The following is a 13,911-nucleotide window of genomic DNA, read 5'->3' as shown; positions in this document are numbered from 1 at the left end:
AACTACTGGATATTTGCTAGAGAGTGTTTTTTGCTCAAAAGCATTCTAAACCCTTTTGGAAGCCCTGCAACACAGCTAACCTCTTCTGCATCTCACACAAGTTCTCCTTCAAGTGTAAAGACTTCAAAAGCAAATGTAAATCTTTTCAGAGAGGAAGCCAAGAGCGATGTATTTGTGGGGCAATCCCAGCAGAATCAACTCAGATGGAGGGAAATCATCTGGAGGGTGAGCAGATGGTGCTATTCCTCCCAATCACAGTGTAAAAAGTGCAGAAGATCAAGCCCTTGCTCTGTGCACAGGTAAAACTGTGCAGCCAATGTTCATCTACTGAAGACTAATCTGGCAGAAGGACTCTGCCTAGGCTGGAGAAAGAATCTTTAAATTCTAATCTAGACTAATTTTCTTGGTGGCAACAAATCTGAAGGACATTTTGTACTGACTAAAAATAAGAATGCCTGGCTGAATTCAAGGCAGCCTTTGCTACTGTCTGACCTGAATAAGCTTTACTAGTTGAAAGAGACAAGTAGATCAACTTTGTAGGTATACATTCAGTGAATCAACTTTTGCCTAGAATAATTGGGAGAAGATTTCCTCTTATCTTCAGAAAAATAGGTGAATCTCTTCTCAGGGAAAAAGTCAACATTAAAAAACAAACATCAAGAGATTGAGCGAGTTTTGTTAAGAACCAAATGTGTGCTAAATTAGGGTTGTATGTTTTGCTTTTTATTAATGGCATCCTCAGAGGATACTGACTCACTGGATGACGGAAGTGCTTGTGGTTTGGGACCCATCCTGAGTCACTCATCCTAGAACTAGGGAAGCTCTTCTCTTAATATAAGGAAACTTCCACATTCAATTGTCATGTGCTTCAATACTAAGAAAAATAGGAGCAGGAAAGCACTAAAGTAGAGCTCTCTAAAATGGAACAAGTTATCTTGTGAGGTTATCCAGCTACTGGTGAGGTTTTCTAACAGGGAACAATCAGGATTTCATCAGCCTTTGAGTACTGTTCTTTTTCCACTCAGTCAGACTAATGATTGGTTTTGCAAGTCACCCATTCACCCTGTCCCAGCAAAGAGGGCTTTGCCATCTATTGACACAGACAGACCACAACTGTGGTCAGAGGAGGAGAGTTAAAGGAGCCAGCTGGGTTGATTTGTTCTCATCCATTTTGGCTGCCTTCAGAGCCTCTCTCTGATGAAAATTCCTGTGTCTTCTGTTTGCACAACACTAACACACTTTCAGTTGTTTTCCTATTGTTCCTAGGAAGTGATAGATTAAAGGGCTGCACATGTCTGACTCAGCACTGTGTTTATACTTAGGTGTTTTAGATTGATTAGAAATTCAACTCTTCCTATTACTCAGGTGTCGGGATTACTACTGCGGAAAACATCTGCTTTTAGGGAAAAGATATCAAACATCATACTGGAAGTCACCTTCTTTTACCACTGTACTAGATGTTTACCAGGACCTTCTAGCAGTCATAATCACTGTGGTGTCTCTACTATGTGATGTTGAAGATGCATTGTTGAAGAAAGTAGCAATTGTAAGGCCTGTTTTGCCTTCATGCTGTACTAAATGTGGCATTTAAGAAATGGACCTTCCCAGTGTAAGATGATAAAGAATTATCATTATCAGTATCTTTCAGTCAGAATTGCAGAATTGTCATTGTATGTTTTCCTAACATTTGGCCTGACTGCAGCAAGGTAGCAATCCATAACTATTCCTACATAAAAAGTATGTATTTTTGATTTTACAGTTAATTATTTTTAGTAGTCTATGTGTTTTACAGAAGCACCCAAGCTTGGGAAATTTTAAAACCAACAAGATTCCATACTTAGATGTAAAGTGCTAATGCAGTTTGAAAAGTCTGGGCAGGATTCTGTTGCGCAAATTAGTTATGCACACACTGAAAAGATGCCCTCAGGATGCTCACAAAGCTAGGAACCTGCTGAAGCACTCCTAGAGTTTACTTCTCATTCCCCTCTTATTCACCTCTGCCTGTTGCTTTCTGTTGCTATCAGGTACCTTTTATTTCCACATTATTGCCATGTGAATGGGCTTTTGGAACTGCCTGGATCTCTGTCTAAGGCACAGAGTCCTGTGCATGAGTGGCAACAGTGAGCAGTTCACAGACTCCCTTCACACTACATGTTAGGGTTGCATGATAGCTCAGCTGCCTGAAGATGAGCTTGTGCCTCAGCTGTCCCTGAACTGCACAAAGTGACAGCACTCTTCATAAAGGGGTCCTTAAAACACACAGCTACGGCTCAGCAATAAAACCCGAGAACATTAAGTGATGTGTGAGCTATTTTAAATGTTAATTTTTGAATCCTTCTGATTTAAACATTTAAACTTGATAACAACATTTATGAAATACGCCCAGCATTATTTTTATCTAATTGTAAGTTACTCCCATGGCCTATTGGACATGTGCTGGGATTTACCAACAAATAGCATTCAAGTAGTTGGACTGCACTCTGAACAGTGATGCAGTGGGAAAGCAGCTCCAGTTTCAGTGGAGTAAATGCTGCTCAGGCCTCAATCTGCAGCTGCCCATTACCACATGCTACTGCATGAACAGGGCAAATATGTAATTCTTCCCCCTGTGGCTAAGCCATGCCAAAACTCTGTGCTGGAAACTATAACCCCTGAAGAGGAAAGCTTTGTGCTGCACCCTGGGGTCTTGTGGGTATTCTGATGTTCTTCTGCACTTGTCTGGGTTCTGAGAGCTGTGCCTCACCTGTGCAATTTGGCAGTGCAGTGCTACTGCAAAGCGTGATGTAGTGCTGGCACAGCAAGCAATTGGGTCAGTCTGTAAGAACACAAATTTGATGTGAGACTTTCCAGTCCATACACATCAAGATGGTTTCTAATTAAAATGTCTCTACCGCTTTAAAACTGTCAGTCAAAATGGGTTTCTTTTTGGCTATGGGGGAATGGAAGATTTTTTTCTGAGTGACCTTAACTTACCCAGACTATACAATGGGTGGTATGATCACGACAGTCACAGTGGCCACTTCTTGCTCTGTAGTCCTCCCCCAACATCTTTTGTCCAAAATACATCAGATCCATTCATGAGGTTTTCTTCTTTCAGTCTTACACTATTCCTAAAAAATTCACAAAGGCAGAATTGAGATTCCAAAAAATAATGCCAGCAGGAAACAGAATGGAGACTGAAGCATTCCCATCTAGAGAAACAGGCCAACAAAGAGAATATTGTCTTCATTTTGTAGAAGTTTATTGGCTTTGACCTCAGCTTTAGACTTATCTATATGTTTCTCAGTAGCAAAATTTGAAATGTTGACAGAACAGCATCAGTGCTCCTGGTAGAGTAATCTCATGACATCTTTTGTGGTCAGTCTTTATGCTCACCATGACAAAACAGCAGCCGAAAAGGGCACATTATGTCTAATTACCCACACTCAAACTTGGATGCTATGCAATGGACAAATAAAAATCAGCAAATGTTTTCTTGACTCAACTGCTGGCAGTTCCCAGCTTTTGAAATCTTTTAAAATAAAAGTATTTTTGAGGCTTTTTCAGTTAACCAGGGTGCAGTCCAGCTTCTAAATATAATCCTGTTTTTGCCTGGAAGCCTGCCACGTAGGGTAAGCACCAGTACTGAAAATTCCTGATAGCAGCACATAAGCACATAGGTAGCTTGTGAAACAGCTGGTGTCTCTTTAGCTGTGCTAAAGCTGTGCTTGGTCAGGAACATCACAGTCCACAGAGATGGCAATGAGAGTGAGGTATGAATAGGTCACCCAATTAGTGACAGTCAAATAATATCAGTCTGCAAGTAAAGACTTCGTATAAAACCAGCAAGCAGTCTCTGTTTCTGTAGAAGTAGAGTGAAATGAAGAAAATACTGCCAATATGGAAATTCTGAAACAGCCTTTAAACATTCACATCTCAAATCTGGTACCACCATACTCTTACCTAATGGTTTAGAGTCCAAATAATTCTGAAGGTAAACTGTGTTTTGAAAGATCTTAGAAAATCACTAGTTTTAGGAACTTTAGTTATACAGTGATGGAAAATCTGAACTTCAGAGCTGCTTCCTGAATTGAAAGTTGTGCAATGAGAATGGGGAATTTTGAATACATATAATAATGTAATTTTTTTTTTTAACAGAATGGGGATGAGCTACATTTTGGGCCTAGTTTTCTTTCACTTACCCTCCTTTTCCCTGATGAAACATCCCTTTAGTTAAAGAATTCTTAAAAATAAAAGACAGAAGGAAACAGAATTCAATTTATTGAAGATAAAACTGAGACTGGGAGAAATACTCCTGTACAGAGAAGCTGCAAAATGAACCTCATATAAAATGCGGTAGTTCACAATCTTGTAACATATCTAATGGCAATTTTCCTGGGGGATGGGGCAGAATAGACATAGCTCTTTGCATAGGACAGCTTGGCAGATAAGCTATCAGATTTTCATTACAGAGAAGAGGTTTTTTTCATTTGTTCTGGATGTATTATAGTAGTTATTAAGGTCAATAAAGCACACCATCGAGTCCAGGGAAGATGACAAGAGATACAGCAAACAAGCTATTATTGATCTGTCTCGAGGACAATGAAATACCCATTGACCTATTCCCAGATCAGATATTTACTGCTTTTCCTTATTGCTAGATGACAGCTAGCTTTATGTTTGTTGTATATAAATATTCTAGTTTGCTGGAATACATATGTTATGGTTTAGAATTTTATGGTGCACAGATGAAGTGCAACAATATATGCAATGCGATGAACAGATACAGATCTGAAAAAATAGTTGAAGATTGTCTTTTCTAGCACAAATTATCTTTGTAAAAGATACTCACTGTCAAAAGAATACACTGGGCATGGATTTTTACATGTGCATCTAACACCTAAATACAAGTTTTCATCTTCCTCATACATTATTAAAATTAATGGATGCCAGCACCTTGTCCAATTATAAGCAGTATAAAGATTTTTACTTTAAATTTTAAATTTATGCTATCATTTTTTATGGGATCATTGAAAGCCCTTGACAGATTTATACAATGCATGAATTACAACTAGTTGTGAATTACTAGACTGCAGTTCTATCAAAAGCGTCAGGGAATGTCATAAACCACAGGAGAGGAGCTTGATTCACTAAAATCCCAATGGAAATACAGATCTGTAACTTCATCTTATTTACAATTTTACATAAACTCTTTGTGAGGAAATATTGATGCATATACATGTCCTCACCTAGATTTATTTCCCTCAACTCCTCCTGCTTCATCTTTCCCTCGTTTATGTGACTCCTCACATCCATGGGCATGTTGCTTTGGGTGACAGATACAGTCACTGTCTCAGCTGCAATTTTAAGGCTCATGAGTCCTAATGTCTGTTTGTTCTAATGTGCATTAACACTGGACTGCCTCTGCAGAAAAGTCAGCAAAACCAAATATGGGACAATTCATGATGCACACAAGTCTACAGGCCAGTAATCCATCAATGAAAGTGTCTGTCCTAGCCTCCTGGTGGAAGAATGGTGTATCTGGGGTGTGGTATAATCCCTGTCCTGATGCAGATCCTTGGGATGCAGTGTCAGTCTGTGCCACCACCTTGGTCACCACAACCCAGGGAGAAAGAATTTCCACCTTCTTTAAAGGAGCAGGCAAAGCAAGGCATTCGTAATTGTAGCTCTTTTGATGATCCACTGTGCGTTTTCCTACCCTGGAAAACGCACAGTGTTTGAACTGTCTGGCACAGTACAGAAGGGAATTTTACCTCTCCTGTGAGGATATATCAGTATACATATGGCTGTGACATTCACATCCAGTCTGTCCAGGACTCAATTGCTTATGTTTGACAAATGCAGACCTGTGGTTCATTCCAATTCTAACACTGAACAAAAAGATATTTAACAGCAAAGTCAGGGGACCTGGAAACCAGAGGAAGAACCTCTTCCATGTCCCCAGCCAGTGTGCTGGTAGGTGCAACCAAGTGCCAGCGAGTCACCAGGGCTCCAGGACCCACACTGCCAGCCACCCAAATGGTTTCAAAGCGCAATGCACCAAACCCATGTCACTGGAACTCAGTCATGTCACCTAATGCCTGCCCAAACTTTATTGAAATGTCAACAAATAAAAATATATAGTTTACACAATTTACACCTGGATGAGCTACACCTCTCCTTATCTTCCCTAGTGTCAGAGCTCACCATAGGTGCCTCCATGTGGTGGGAAAATCTCTTTTCCAACCTGTGCTTTCAAAAAAAAAGCTCAGAAGTCTTCTGTTTTTCAGTCTCAAGGCAGTTTATTGCAAGCTAGCTAAAAGATTGTCTTCTTGGGCTGCTGTGGTTTGCTCAGCAGCTCAGGCAAAGGCACACACACCCTGACATCCTTTCTGACTCCCGTCTTCTTCTCTCCCCCCGCCCAGGGCTGCTGCTATCTTTTCTATGGTACATTACGTGTTAAACGTTTACAGTTTTTCCCCAATGCCTATTACCTATATTAAATGGTGCTTTACTACTCTAAACCAATCTGTGAGTGCCAACATCACCAAGAACATGGAGGTAAGGAAGAAAAAAGAGGGAGGACAGGACAGGCCCAAATCCCTCCATCTTAAAACTTCTGACCCCCATGTACAAAACCAAAACCCCCCTGTACAAGCATTAAAACCCCCCTGTACAGCACTCAGAAATTCTTCCCTTTACTTTGTGACTGCTTCTACTATAATATCTAAACTTTTGTGACTTCTTGTTCTTCCTGCAAGGTTGGTAAATCATTCCATGGCTCCAATCCAAAATCACAGCTGTTTCCAGCTGCCTGCCAGGACCTCAAATGCTTCTGACCTGGACCTGGAACATCAAAAAATGTCTGAGGGACATTTTGAGTTCCGACACCCTAGTGCTCACAGTTTAAGGTATTGTAGCTTTCTGAAAACATTGCAGATCAGCTGATATTGGAAAGGTAAAATAAATCCAATTGCTAGCAAGGGTTAAATAAACCTACTAGCTAGCAAATAAGACCCAGAATTCAGAGTTGCAAAAAGCCAGGACTTGCAGAATTTGACAGTAGAAAGCAGATTGTACAGGTGCAGAAATATGACAGCTGTGTGTGATCGTAGCCAACGACCGAATTAAAATTGTTCTTGAAATTCCCTTGTAATTAGTGCAGGGACATTGCACATTATCGAAGTCTGTGCTTGTGAGTCCAGGATTTCACAGAGTGAAATAATGCTCATGACACTGGCTATGTTTTGGTGTCATTAGCAGTAATTAGGCAGTGGGGAAAGTCCCTGCAGACCAGAAGGACCCCATTTTGAAGTCTGATGTGGAAAAGTATTTTAAAAACCTGCAGACTTCCATTTTAAAATGGAAGCTACATCTACCTGATTTTCACCTTTCATAGTAAGCACTTATGGAGACTATAAATATCCATAAAATAAATGGCTTGTTAGATGTATCACCTTCGTCAAAGTGGATTAACAAAGCTTAGGTAATTTCCCCATACTGACAGTACACCTTCTTCACCACCAGCTTATCTGCAGATGATTTTTTAGAAGAAATAACATAAACTGGCAGGCGGATACAACCTAATTTCAGTCTATCAGTTTCTTTGAAGTGTAATTGGTCAGGGCAAAATAAATCAATACAAAAAAGCCATATTAATTTTTAATCTTTGATTTTTCAGAGTAAACATCAATTCAGTGTTGAACACATGAACAATCCCATTTATGTCAATAGAAAATTTAAAAATTAAACATAGTCCAATATTTGTTGAGTATTTGCAATGATTAAGAATTTTTTTTTTAAGATTCAAAGGTTTTGAAGATTCAAATTTTTTGAAATGATGTTGTTGATGTCTAATATATAAAACCAAGATGTATTATTAAAGTAATAACCTAAAATCAAATCAGAAAATGCAATAAAAAAGCTCCCGATGAAATGGTTGTCACAGGTACTTTATTTTTTCTTTAATATAATGCTAATCCTATTACTTCAACAGAAAAATATTGGGAAAAATGTGGAAACTGCATCTGCCAAAAAGGACCATGCACTGGCACAGACAAGGCAAACCCCCTTGAGAGTGACCAGTGTGCCAGGACACTGCGCTAAATGCAAATTACAGAAACTTTTTAAAATGTGCATGTTGGGAAAATAATCTGTAAGCCTTCCTCTAACTTACTGACTTCAAGAACTGCAAAGATGTTTAAAATATGCATGAATAGCAAAAATTATCTTCAGGTCATTATAAAAATTTGTATTTAAAGCAATTTAAGTTGTTCATTATGTGCAGCTATTATCTTCAATTTGCTATGACACTGCAGGGATTTATGCCCATGTTGAATGTTACACATTGTTCTAACAGAATTTAAATCATGTCTAATTGAGTATAATGCATGCATTTTTATAAAGATTGGAGATGTACTGTGCTGTTTGAACTGCCTAAACCTAACAGTGTATCCACATCATTAAAATGAAATATGCCTGTATGATGTAGGGTATGTACACCTGAATCCTGCATGCGAGTTTGTCAGTGATTTTCCTCTTGACCTTGGGCAACTCACTAAAAACATCTACTGGTCCACTGCCAGGCAAACTTGACTTCTGTGAGATTTAGTAAATTGTGAAATTATTAAGCCTTCAATGTTGTGTCCCGGCATTCATTTACATATTTGGATCCTCAAAAGAAAGATTACCTTGTATACAAAGGTGTTGTCCTAGGTTGACTGTATGATGCCTTTATCCCCAGTTGTCTGCCCTGTTTATGTTGAATAATAAGTTTTACACCTTTAAGGGTTGTTCCAGGAGCGAAGGGGTGGGGAGGAAGAAGCGCGGAGTTTGTTTTCAAGAACTGCACTCCCTCCTCCGCATTCCTGCTCCTGGACTGTGTTGTCTGCGGATGGACAGACAGCGAGACAGAGCTCACCTTTGCTTTTCTAGTTAGTTTTAGCTAGCTGAGGCAAAGAAGCTCCCTGGACTGGGTTTTTTTTTTCCCTTTCTCGGGACCTGCTCTGGACTGAACCCCAGAAGAGCAGCAGCAGCTCTAGCCGTGGACCGCGGCATTTCCAGCACAGGAGGGACTGATCAGAGACTGAGCGAGCCGAGCTGCAGCCCAGGGGGTTTTCTGAGTTTGTCTCTCTCTTGGAGTGGCAAGAAGTTTTATTGTTTAATATTGTTTAGGTTTGCTTGTTTAATAAACAGGTTTTTGGCACTTTTCTCCAAGGAGATCTCTTTCCCAAACCGGTTGGGGGGAGGGGCCGATTGAATCTGATTGCTAGAGGAAGCCTTTGGGGGTTCTTTCCCAAATTTGCCCTGAACCAGGACAGGTGTCTTTGACAAACATGTAAGACTTAAAATTTTAGCAGGTACTCTTTTCCTTCAACTCATCCTAAGCAACCAAAGGTGGAGAAAAACAACTTCCTTCACCAACAGGGCCCAATCGTTTATTGAATCATCTTGACAGACCCAAGTTTACCCTGGCAGCTGTTTTCTGCAGCACTGGCCTTTCATCCGTGCTGAGAACAGCTGCGGAACTATTGAATGGAAAAAGAGCAGGAGAATTATCTTTGGGACCTTTCACTTTAGGACATATTTCTGTTTGCAATTTTAAAGTCCTGGAGCTTACATACATACGGATGCCATATAAACATAAACACGCAACCATCTTTTAAGGGCAAAGCAGAGTAGACAGGAAATGCCTTAAGGTAACCTTCGCAACCTTAATTTTCTCCATTTGTGCAGGTTTTAATTTTGTCATCACACGGTAACAATTCTCCTTTACCAGACTTCTCTGCCAGATGTTTAGAGCAGCACCAGCAATCACCAAGTTTATGGTATTGAGGTGGTCTGTGCCAGAAAAAAAATAACAAAAAAACAATGGTAAAACACACATGGAAATTTGCTAACCTTTCAGCTCAAACAAAAGCCCTACAATTCCTACATATTCAGTTTTCTCACATGCAAAAAGTGGGAAAAACTGAGGGAAAGGAAGCACAAAAAGCTGCATGTAAAGTCCATCTTATATAGAAATTATTCTTCATGGGTGCTGATGAGAGTTTATCCAATTCTTTAGTACATCTAAAACCAGATATATTGCAAGTTCTATTCAGATCACTACCAAACTCTGTTTCTCAAGGTTTCCTAGCCATCAAATTTATTTTTCAAACCAACTTTTATTTACATAAATGGAAAAAAAATCATTCTATTAAAAAATATTTTCAATACACCATAAAATATTTTTCAATATAAAACTTTTTCAAAGATTAAATTTCTTACAAATTCTTGTTTGGGAGAAGCTTTCCCTGGAACTCACAAATGTGAAGGCAAAAGAAGAACAGTAACTGCTACACTGCTTGTATAGTGGCTGTTCATAGCAAACACAGTTGCTAATTTTGTAATTTTATAGAGAGACCCCAGCTGGAAATGTAGTAAGGTTGTTATTTCCACCCCCACTGGATTAGCTATGCTAGGATTTTCTGTTGAGGAGACTGGCAACTGGGGTTTCCCCCTGTACTAAAACAATAAATAATAATCCTCTCCTCTCTATCTAGTAATCAGACTAAGAAGAGCTTCTAGGACAATTGAGGAATATCTGCATTAACATTTATGAAATATTAGATTGGAAAGATCCAATTGGCTATTAATTTATCCACTATAAATACTTCCACATTATATTACAACAGTGAAGATGGTACAGAGTTAGCAGATTAGCCGTACTGCTTAAATTGCAGCATTTACTGCATGCTGACTGAGCAATCAAATGCCCTGTTATTTACTCATGAATACAAGGGCTCTAGATGTGTCAGGTTCATTATTTTTCAGTTATAGATGGACCAAAATTCTAAAGCAGAAATCAGTTTATCTCAAAAGGCAGGTGGAAGCTGTGATCTATTACTGTTACAGCAAGCAAAAGGATTGCATTTGAAAAATTAGTCTACGGTATACTTTGTAGAAAGAAAGTGTAAAAGTACACAAGCAACAATACTAAGCAAAAATGAAAAGGCGAAGTAATAATAAATCAGCATGAAATTAATTTAAGAACCTTCCAAGCTGATGTGCAGCTACTGCAACATCTGGAAAATTTCTCTGAAAAACAAGGCAAGCAAATCATGGGTGTTCATTAATAATCTCTCATTTTTCTTCTGGTGTCATTTATCTCCTGCAACAGATCTCCTTAAAATTTATCATCTTAGCCTCAAAACAAAAATCTGGTTATTAATCAAAGTTTGAAAAGTGTTAATGACAATTCCTTTTTCTTATTTTTTCTTCCATTTCAGCAGGATCCACAGGCATTTGTACCCAAGAGCACATATAATCTTGCTGCTTTGAAATAAGTATTTTAGTGGGGAGTTTAAAGTCAGCTGAAAACATCAGTCCAGTCCAAAGATATTCCATCCATGTAATAAAAGCAATAGAACAGGGGCTACAGGTTTGTGGTGCTGGTTTCTAAATTTTCCAGTAACACAGGGAGGACGAAGGTCTTTCTCAACACTCTCCTTCTACTTTTTCTCCATTGGTATTATGCTATGGCTGACACAAGAGGCTGATATGAGGGGCTCACAGATGGGAAGGGAGTGAAAAAAGCCTCTTTTCTTATCTGGTTTCCCTAGGGTGGGTCTGGCAGTGCTCACAGTGTTTCTTCTGCCCTAGTCTCAGGAGTGAGGCTGTTGCCTCCACAGACCACCTTTTCTCCTCACGCTTGGCTCTCCTGCCACTACTTCTGGTACTTCTTAAGAGGAAAGAAGTGGTAGAGGAGTGGCATTAAAAACAAAAAATCAAGCAGCCATCAGATTGTACCCAAAGTAATCTGAAAGCCCAGCTACCCTACATCTGAGGTCTGCTCAGGAATCTGCGGAGTGTTGGATCCAGCTGACTCAATCCATGTCCAGGAGCAGGATGAGGTTGGGGGAAGTTGAGCAGGATGTGTTGGGGGAAGGTGAGCATCTTCTACTCGCCCCATAAGCTCTTCTCTCAGGCACAGGTGAGCAGCAGGGGACCTCCTAAGGCAATGTGAAAAACAACACGCATTTGGGACAAAGGTACGACCAAGGCATGTTGTAACCAAAAGTTTTAAAACAGAGATTAATTTCTGTAGTTCTGTTCAGCAGATTGGAAACATGCAAGAAGCTTTACAATTTTATGTGGACAAATTGGTTTTTCTAAAATATTCACTAAAGAAAAAAGTGTAAGGTATTTAATTGTATTTTCAGTTCAGAATAAAGTATTTTTGGAAAGGAAGAAGGCATGCCAGAAGAACAAACAGTTTGGTGGTTAAGACAGCTCATCTGCTGTGTGGGATGATAAAGTCCAGATCCCACTTGAAATTAGGGAATGTGATTTTTTTGCTATTAATTTGTTTTCTTATTCATGCCAGGAGCAAATTTAAATTCATTCTCGGGAGGTCAAAATTCACTTCATGTGTGCAAATGATCTGAATTATTTATAGGGCATAGTTTTAGTAAAAAACACTAGGAATAAAAGCTGGTTTGGGGGGCGATAATCTACATTTATATTAGCTAACCAGCTCTGGACCTGACCTGCTAGGAAATAGATCAATTTGAAATAATGAGAGATTAGTTCCTAAAAATTACTAATTCTTCCTACATTTTTCTAGAGTTGTAAAGGTTTGAATATTACTCACCAGATACCAAATGGCAAAGAAGAACATGGGAAAGTGAGTTACACTCACCATCAAATTTACATCTGTATGCATAACCATCATTTGTGTTTCTGCATTCTTCTCATTTCCCCATGAGAATGCAGTAATCCTAGTTTTCCCATTCAGGTAAACATATTTTTTCTTTCTTTATTGTGAAAACAGCATCAGGATTTGGCCCACGGTGAAATAAAACTATAGCAATAATTTGGATATGTTGTGCATTATATCATTAATGTATTTTAATAAATGGTTTCAATAGAGCTTCCATCTCTTCTGCTCTTTCAGCTTCTTGATCTGAGCTTGTATTCTAGGTCAGCAGTTGAAGTTATCAAAATTTTGCAGTCTCCATTATCCTTAGTGCTACAGTTGCTTGTTGTTGTTTTCATACCTCTTAAATTTCTTAAAGGCTTGTCCAAATGTCAATTAAAGCTTAATGGTAATCTAAGACACTTTTATTGGTTTACAAGTAACATACTGGAGTACTGCTTGTAAAAATAAGGTGATTTTCAGTGATATACCTATCTCAGCATTTTTCAGAACAGCTTTGCCAAATCCTCCCTAAAATCAGCTAGGTTTTTCAATTAAGTGTAGCACAATGGCTTGAAGGCAGGAATTGAAAGAGCCAGCACTCACCTTCATTTCCACAAGCCCCACTAGCAACACCAGGAATTAAATGCCAGTGGTGACCCAGCGAGATCATCTCTGTGAGAAGCTCCCTAAATGCCTCACTGTGCACACTGCAAAAATACACTCTGATTTGTGGGAAACTCTGTGAGCTCATCCCTGGGGCTCTTTGTCTGGGCTAATTTACATGGGCTTCCCGGTGCCTAACATCAGTTCACTTATCTCACCATCTCTAGCTTTGTATCTGGAAAAAAAAATCCCTTTAATTCCAAATAATTTTAATTCAAAACCCTTTTAATTCAAAACCAAGCCTGGCATAAGTTTGGCTAGAGCTGATGTATTCAAGGAGATTTAGAATTTTTATTTTCAGTTTGTAGAACATACTGAAGCCCATTCATATGCATAATTAATTGGAACTTTACAGCAATTTTGGAAATAAAGTCCTCATGGATAAGAACCTACGGAGTCTAATGTTTATTATTTCTTATGGTATCTTTTATGCAAGGATCTCAAGGCTCTTTCTAATATTAAATCTGCTTTAACATTCCACATGCTATTTCCACGTGGTATTTCCACTTTAAGGAAACAGTGACACACAAAGAGGTTCAGTAATTTGGCAAAAAGGGACATGTAACCCAGACATCCCGGACTCATGC

This window comes from Taeniopygia guttata, chromosome 2 (genome assembly GCF_048771995.1).
Source record: "Taeniopygia guttata chromosome 2, bTaeGut7.mat, whole genome shotgun sequence".
Taxonomy (NCBI): Eukaryota; Metazoa; Chordata; class Aves; order Passeriformes; family Estrildidae; genus Taeniopygia; species Taeniopygia guttata.
This window is presented reverse-complemented; position numbering follows the sequence as displayed.